Raw genomic sequence first — 6,055 nt, forward strand, 5'->3', positions numbered from 1 at the left:
TGGGAGCTAGCTGTGCAGGAGGAGGAAAAGGGAGAAAAACTGAGAAAAAGTGAAGCCGATGATTAAGGAGTAAAGAATGGTAGATGAAACTAAAAATAGTCCCCTCGGCAGTTGTAAAGGAAATTCGTTTGACAGGAGGCTGCTTCTTTTGTCGAGAGCGGTTTGTTATGCAAGAGACGATACCAACACCGGCTCTTCTTATCTGGCTTGTCAGTTTAACTGACAAAAAGGAGCAGGGTTAACATTTCTGGAGCCACTGCCAGTCTCAACATTTGTTTGTTTTTCATGCATGTCCGTGTCTTAAGAGGCAGCCCGGGGATTAATACCGTCCAGAAACTGTGGTGCAAGCTCAGTTAGGCAATTCCACAAAAATCTTCAGAGTACTTACTCGTCATTAAAGGCAACAATTGAGCCCCTGCCTGCTGCTGGTTTTGTTCCCTTGCCTCCTGCTTCAGCTATCACATGGTGACTTTCCTGCACAACAGAAAACTGAATGCCCATAGGTTTTTCCATGCACAAGCAGCAGAGGACAACTGCCTCTACTCTGCTTTTTCAGTTCTCAAGACAGGTGACTCAAAATGTGCAGAGCCTCCTGGATACAAGAAAATTAAAAACTAAACCAGAGAAAGTAGTTTCATTTTACCCCCACTCCTTCCTGATGCTGAGCCTTCAACAGCACTTACACCACTATGTGCAAAGGTAAGTAGGAAGGAAGAGGCTTTAAAAGAAACCACCTTAACACCTCCTTTCTTACAGAAGAGAAGCCACCATAAAACCAGAGGGAGAAGTAAAGTGAGGCTATCAGCAGCTTGCTGGCCAGTTGCCCACATGACTGCAGGTGAGTCTGTATGTTCCTCGTTAATGTGCCTTCAGGCATGCCTGAAAGCTTTTGGAGAGAGCCTGGTGGTCACGGCTGCCAATATCTGCTGGTGAGGAGGTAAGCAGATCACAGCCTGTCCAAGTTAAACAAGTTAAAGCCAAGACTTCCAAAAACTCAAGTGACGCACATACGGTGTGCGGGAGTGAGCACTTGGGTATGATGGAGATGCAAGGGAAATCAACTCTTATTTGTCTTCTTTTCATTGAACTTCACTGAAACATTCATTTTTAGATCCAGTGTGCTGCACCAAATCGTGGGTTAATTAGAAACAGGAGTCTCTCCTCTATTTCTACTTTTGGAGGAAATTTTCATCAGCACAAAGACAGCAAAGCAGAAGTCCTGTCTCCTTGGTGAGTAACTGAAATCATCCTCTCTGTCCCAAACATCAAGGTATTTGGGAGAAAAATAAGCAGAATAAGATAAAGTGGTGGAAAATCCTGATTGAAAAGTATATAGCAGTTTTTTACTTCAGGTTTTAAATGTGCACTGTGTTGAAATATTCTGGGCTTCTTCTGTAAACTAACTTAGAACCAACTCGATCCATTTCCCGCTCAGTGAAGGAAGACCTTGGTGGCAGATTTTGCCCTAAACCAAACCCACCTGCCATGAACTGCTTGGGCCACAGGATGCCACTGTTGCATTTCTTTTTCAGGAGGTTGAAAGAGCGACAAATTGTTTGCATGAACAGGACACCTAAATTTAATACCTCTTTTCCTTCTTAACACATACAATTGCCAATGTTTAGAGCTCCAGACAGACCATCCAGATGTAAATAGCTCAGAGCTGCACAGGAATATGTGTTTTCTTCAGGAACAAAATGTCTGAATACCTTTTAAGGCTCGATTACTGAACCCAGCACCTCTGTACCTTCATAAATTTTCTACGCACAAGAAGTCTTCCCAATGACTGCCCTAAGTGTTGACTCCAACTCTGATAATTTTATCCACAAAATAAATACCGTTACTGGATTTTATCTGTGTCCAGATGAGAAAAGAAAAACATTAGATGGGAGAGTAGATTAAATCAGAGAGAAGGCAGGCTGCTCGTAATTGCTACCTTTTGTGAAAGAGCAAGAGCCCCTACCATGTTAATAAAACTTCATAAATATTTTACTAATATAAAATGGAATGCAATGTATTCATGCCAAGAGACAATGAAGTGGCCTGAGCTCCCAGATAGCTGCTCTTGCTGCAATTTTGTGCAATTTGCAAACTGGCACACAGAATCAGAAGCCCAGGACCACTGAGACCTCTCGGACAGTCAAGACAAAGGCACCACACAAAGGTCCACCAGTGTGAACTTTAGAGCAGCCGAGATTGCAGAAATCTACACGGGGTCTAAAAGTCCTCTGAAAGCAAATTTCAGTCCTGACATATTTTCACACTGAAGTGGTAAATTATTACAAAAAACTAAGTAGGGGCTTGCAGACAGTCTCCAAGATCTTCACAGACAAGGGTTCCCCCAAGTTCAGCACAACACAGATGGAATTTGTGAGAATGGGTTGTTAAGAAATGACGGAGCAATTTTAATGCTAACAGTTTCTCAGACTTCAAAAGCCATTTTAGTTTTGCTCAACATTTTAGAAGGGAAAAAATGGCTTTAGCCTACTACAACTCCATTTAGGAACAAGGAAAAAGAAAATGAATGATAAGGTTTCAGATACATCTTGGGTGGCCAGCAACAGAAGAACTTGAGGAAAGCCAGCATGAAAGTGACAGCTGTGGTGATGCAGAGCATTACCGAGGCTGGTGTTATAGCTCTGTACTTCAAGCTGATGTAAATATGAAGGGGCCCACAGATAACAGCCTTTTAGGATTCAAGACTTCAACAGAAACATCCTCACTGCCTTCAGCCTGTTTTGGATGTGTCCCAGAAACTGGCTATTCCCCAGTCAGGGTCTAGATTCAGTGAGACAAAATCCCTCTCTTCAGAAAGCCGTGTGGTAAGATCTCTAAATCAGAACTAGACAATTATTCAGAAGATGCTGGGAAGGACTCAGCCTTGTAAGAGAAACAATTACCAACCAAACAATTCACACATTTCCAAACACAAAAATAAAAGAAGTCCAAGGACTGGTCCCATTGCTTTTAAAATTAATATTTGTAACAGCACACACCAAGGAGACAATATTAATATTAAATCAGTCATGACTGTTTACATTTCTTTTGCTGAAGAAATTTTCAGTGTTGTGATTTTTTTTGTCATTAGCACAGAAAAAAATTGACCACACATAACCAATTACTTAGTTCCCAAACTGAATTTACCTCCCATTCCAAAGACCAGGGATTTCAAAATCTCCTTAAGAAAGGGGAAAAAAAAAAAACCCTTCAATCCAAATTCTTTTCTTGTTGTTTATAGCAATAAACAACAGATTTCATATAAAAGCAGCAGCACAAGGGTAGAAAATAGTGTTCCAAAGCTAATTTTAGTCCTGCTGATCTCAGGAGCTTAGTGTTCCTGTCAGACTGAACAGACTCCAGTGGTGCCCTGCCTGCCTGCCTGTCTGGATGGAGAAATCTGTCCCTGGAGGTCTATTTATAGCACCTTGTACCCTGTACCTAGATTAGGTTTTAGGTTTTTTGTTTTGTTTTGTTTCATTGTGTTATGTTTTATTTTGTTTTGTTAGGTGGGAGCATGTATCCAGGACTACATTGATCCAAGACACAGATGTGACCTACTCGAGTAAATTATCAGGAAAAAAAAAAATCAAGACAGTTCACACTTAATTTTCTGCACATCAGTCCCTCTGGACTTCATCAGCTAGCCAAAATTTGGTCTCAAAGGTTATTTCTATTACAAAGAGAAATTGATGACAGAATCAAGTATATCTTTGATATAAACCCATCTGCTTACGTACCACACATGATCCTTTCACCTGCAATAATGTAAGAACAAATGATCTGATCTTTTTCTTTGGTGGTTGTCATTTAAATTTAGGCAGTACAATATCTAATCCCTTCATGATTTTCTCCTTAGAAACACACTCTTACTTCTACATTTGGATGTTTCTCCCTAATCAACATGATTTTCTGTGGCTTGTTTCACTGGTTTTTATATCATATATAAGCAACTCCAGCAGTCACTACCTATCTTGTATTTTCTTTATGAGTTTCCAGGGAAAAACCCTTATGTCATAGAGTTAGGGTTTTTTTTAAATGTAGATCTCACCTTGTAATTCTGCGTCGGTTGTGACCCTGTTATTTCAACTACCTGGTTCCATAATGGCTTTAAACTCTTCTAAATACTTACTTTGCCCACCAGCTTCACTGAATTTTACCCAGTTCATAACAGCATCCCTTCAGATCCACCCAGTCTTCCAAACCAAAACAGCCACACCTGAACCCTTTCAGCCCATAAAGAGAAATGCTTTAACAAAACTACTAGTTATACTGCAAACAGTGGCTGTCAAGAATACTCCTATATTTCAGCCCCTCCAAAAAAGTCTGTTTCCAGCCATGTCTCCTTGTTATTTTTCAACTGTTTGTATGAAACCTGCCCATCAGAAGGGAGATGTAATTCCTCATGCCCTCCATCAAGAGCAGATATTCTCTGCTGGATGCAAATGATGAATCAATTTCACAAATATTTGTTATCTAGACAGGACTACGGAGTTTGTGCAGGCACCCCATTCTTTGGGCTAAAATCTGCCAAACTAGCTTAAACAACCTTTAAATAGAAACAGTAGGAATTAGAAACAAGCAAAGCTACGAAATAGTAAAACACTCCTGCTGTTAAGCTGCCTTTGCTAGCGAGATGACAGCCCCAAACTGAGAAGGCGTAGCAACTGATGGGTAGTGGTGTCTCAAACTGCAACTTCTCATCAGGGCTTCAGTTTCAGTCACCACTCACTGCTGCCAAGAGAGGTAGCCCTCTTCCCCCATCCCTCCCCCAGTTTTTCCCCTGTGGGACATGTGCTTCTGCCAAGTGCTTGCTCCAGTGCACATTTGATTGCAGCACAAAGCCAATTCAACTCACTAAAACAGCAGAAAGTAAATTGGTTTTGGCTGGAAAGCAAGCAGAACTGGATTATTATGTGATCAAGCAAGCACTAGGGTTGGTGCAAGACAGTGAGAAGAAGATGAAGTATACAGCTGAAGGCAGGAACAGCAGAAGAGGTCTAGGCAAGGTGAGAATGGTAAACAGCAAAAAGAAGCTGTTAACACAGCTCAGCCAGAGCAAGGAATCACACTCCTGCCACACTTCAAAACACATGCTTTGAGCATTCAGTTCCTGTAGCTATCTCCTCATTTCAGGGACAGCAGCTCCTCCGTTACCAGAATGTTATTTACAGGGGATTTTGGATTTACCTCTGCCATGGGATTGCACTAACAGCTATGTATCTTAAGCCCAAACTCATGAAGCACTGGTACCCCAAGCATGCTGCTGTGAAAGCCTTGGGAAGGAAAGGGACTTTCTGCTCCCAGTTCTTTTGCAGGACAGCGCCACAGCATAGGGAAGCTTTCCAAAGCTCAAGATTAACTGGGCACAGTGTCATGCTAAAACCACCATCCTGTTTCCCAGGCACAGACTGCTTTTGTGTACAGGACTGCACAACCAACAAGCCATTTGCTTTAATTCTGGTTCAAGAGCCTGTCCAGACTCTCTCCAAAAAAAAGAGATTATAAAAGCCAACAGAAGGCATCCTGAGGAGACCAGCACATTGTTCCTCTGTAAGAGAAACATCACAGGCTGGCAGCAAGGCGACAAAGCCCCTGCAGATACACCACAGGGAGGGCTTTCAGCAGAGCACCAAGAAAGGAGACTGCGTGTGTTCCAATAGCTGTTTATCCAAAACATGGCTCTGCACCAGAGGAGAGTTTATCTGCTTACCTCCCTGTGCAACCTGCCTAGTGCAACACAGGCTGTTCCCACACACCTGCTCCTGGGCACGAGTCTCACCGATTACCTTGTACCTCCTCCCCTTCACCCTCCCTGTTCTGTGAGGCTTTCTGCCCTGAACACCGCCAGTCAGTGGAGGTGGCTCTGGAAAAACAGTAATGCAACCTGTGGGGACCTTGAATTTTATTAACCTTCAGGTTTTATATCTCTTCTGGTTACTAAATTCTTCCTCAGCACTGTAGGGCACAGGGACCTCATTTTATTAAATTAAACAAAGCCTGGGTTGTCCCACACTCCCAGACACCAGCCCATTCCCAAGGCCCTCGTTCCTCTTCA

Source organism: Zosterops lateralis (genome assembly GCF_965231275.1).
Source record: "Zosterops lateralis genome assembly, chromosome: 1".
Lineage (NCBI taxonomy): Eukaryota > Metazoa > Chordata > Aves > Passeriformes > Zosteropidae > Zosterops > Zosterops lateralis.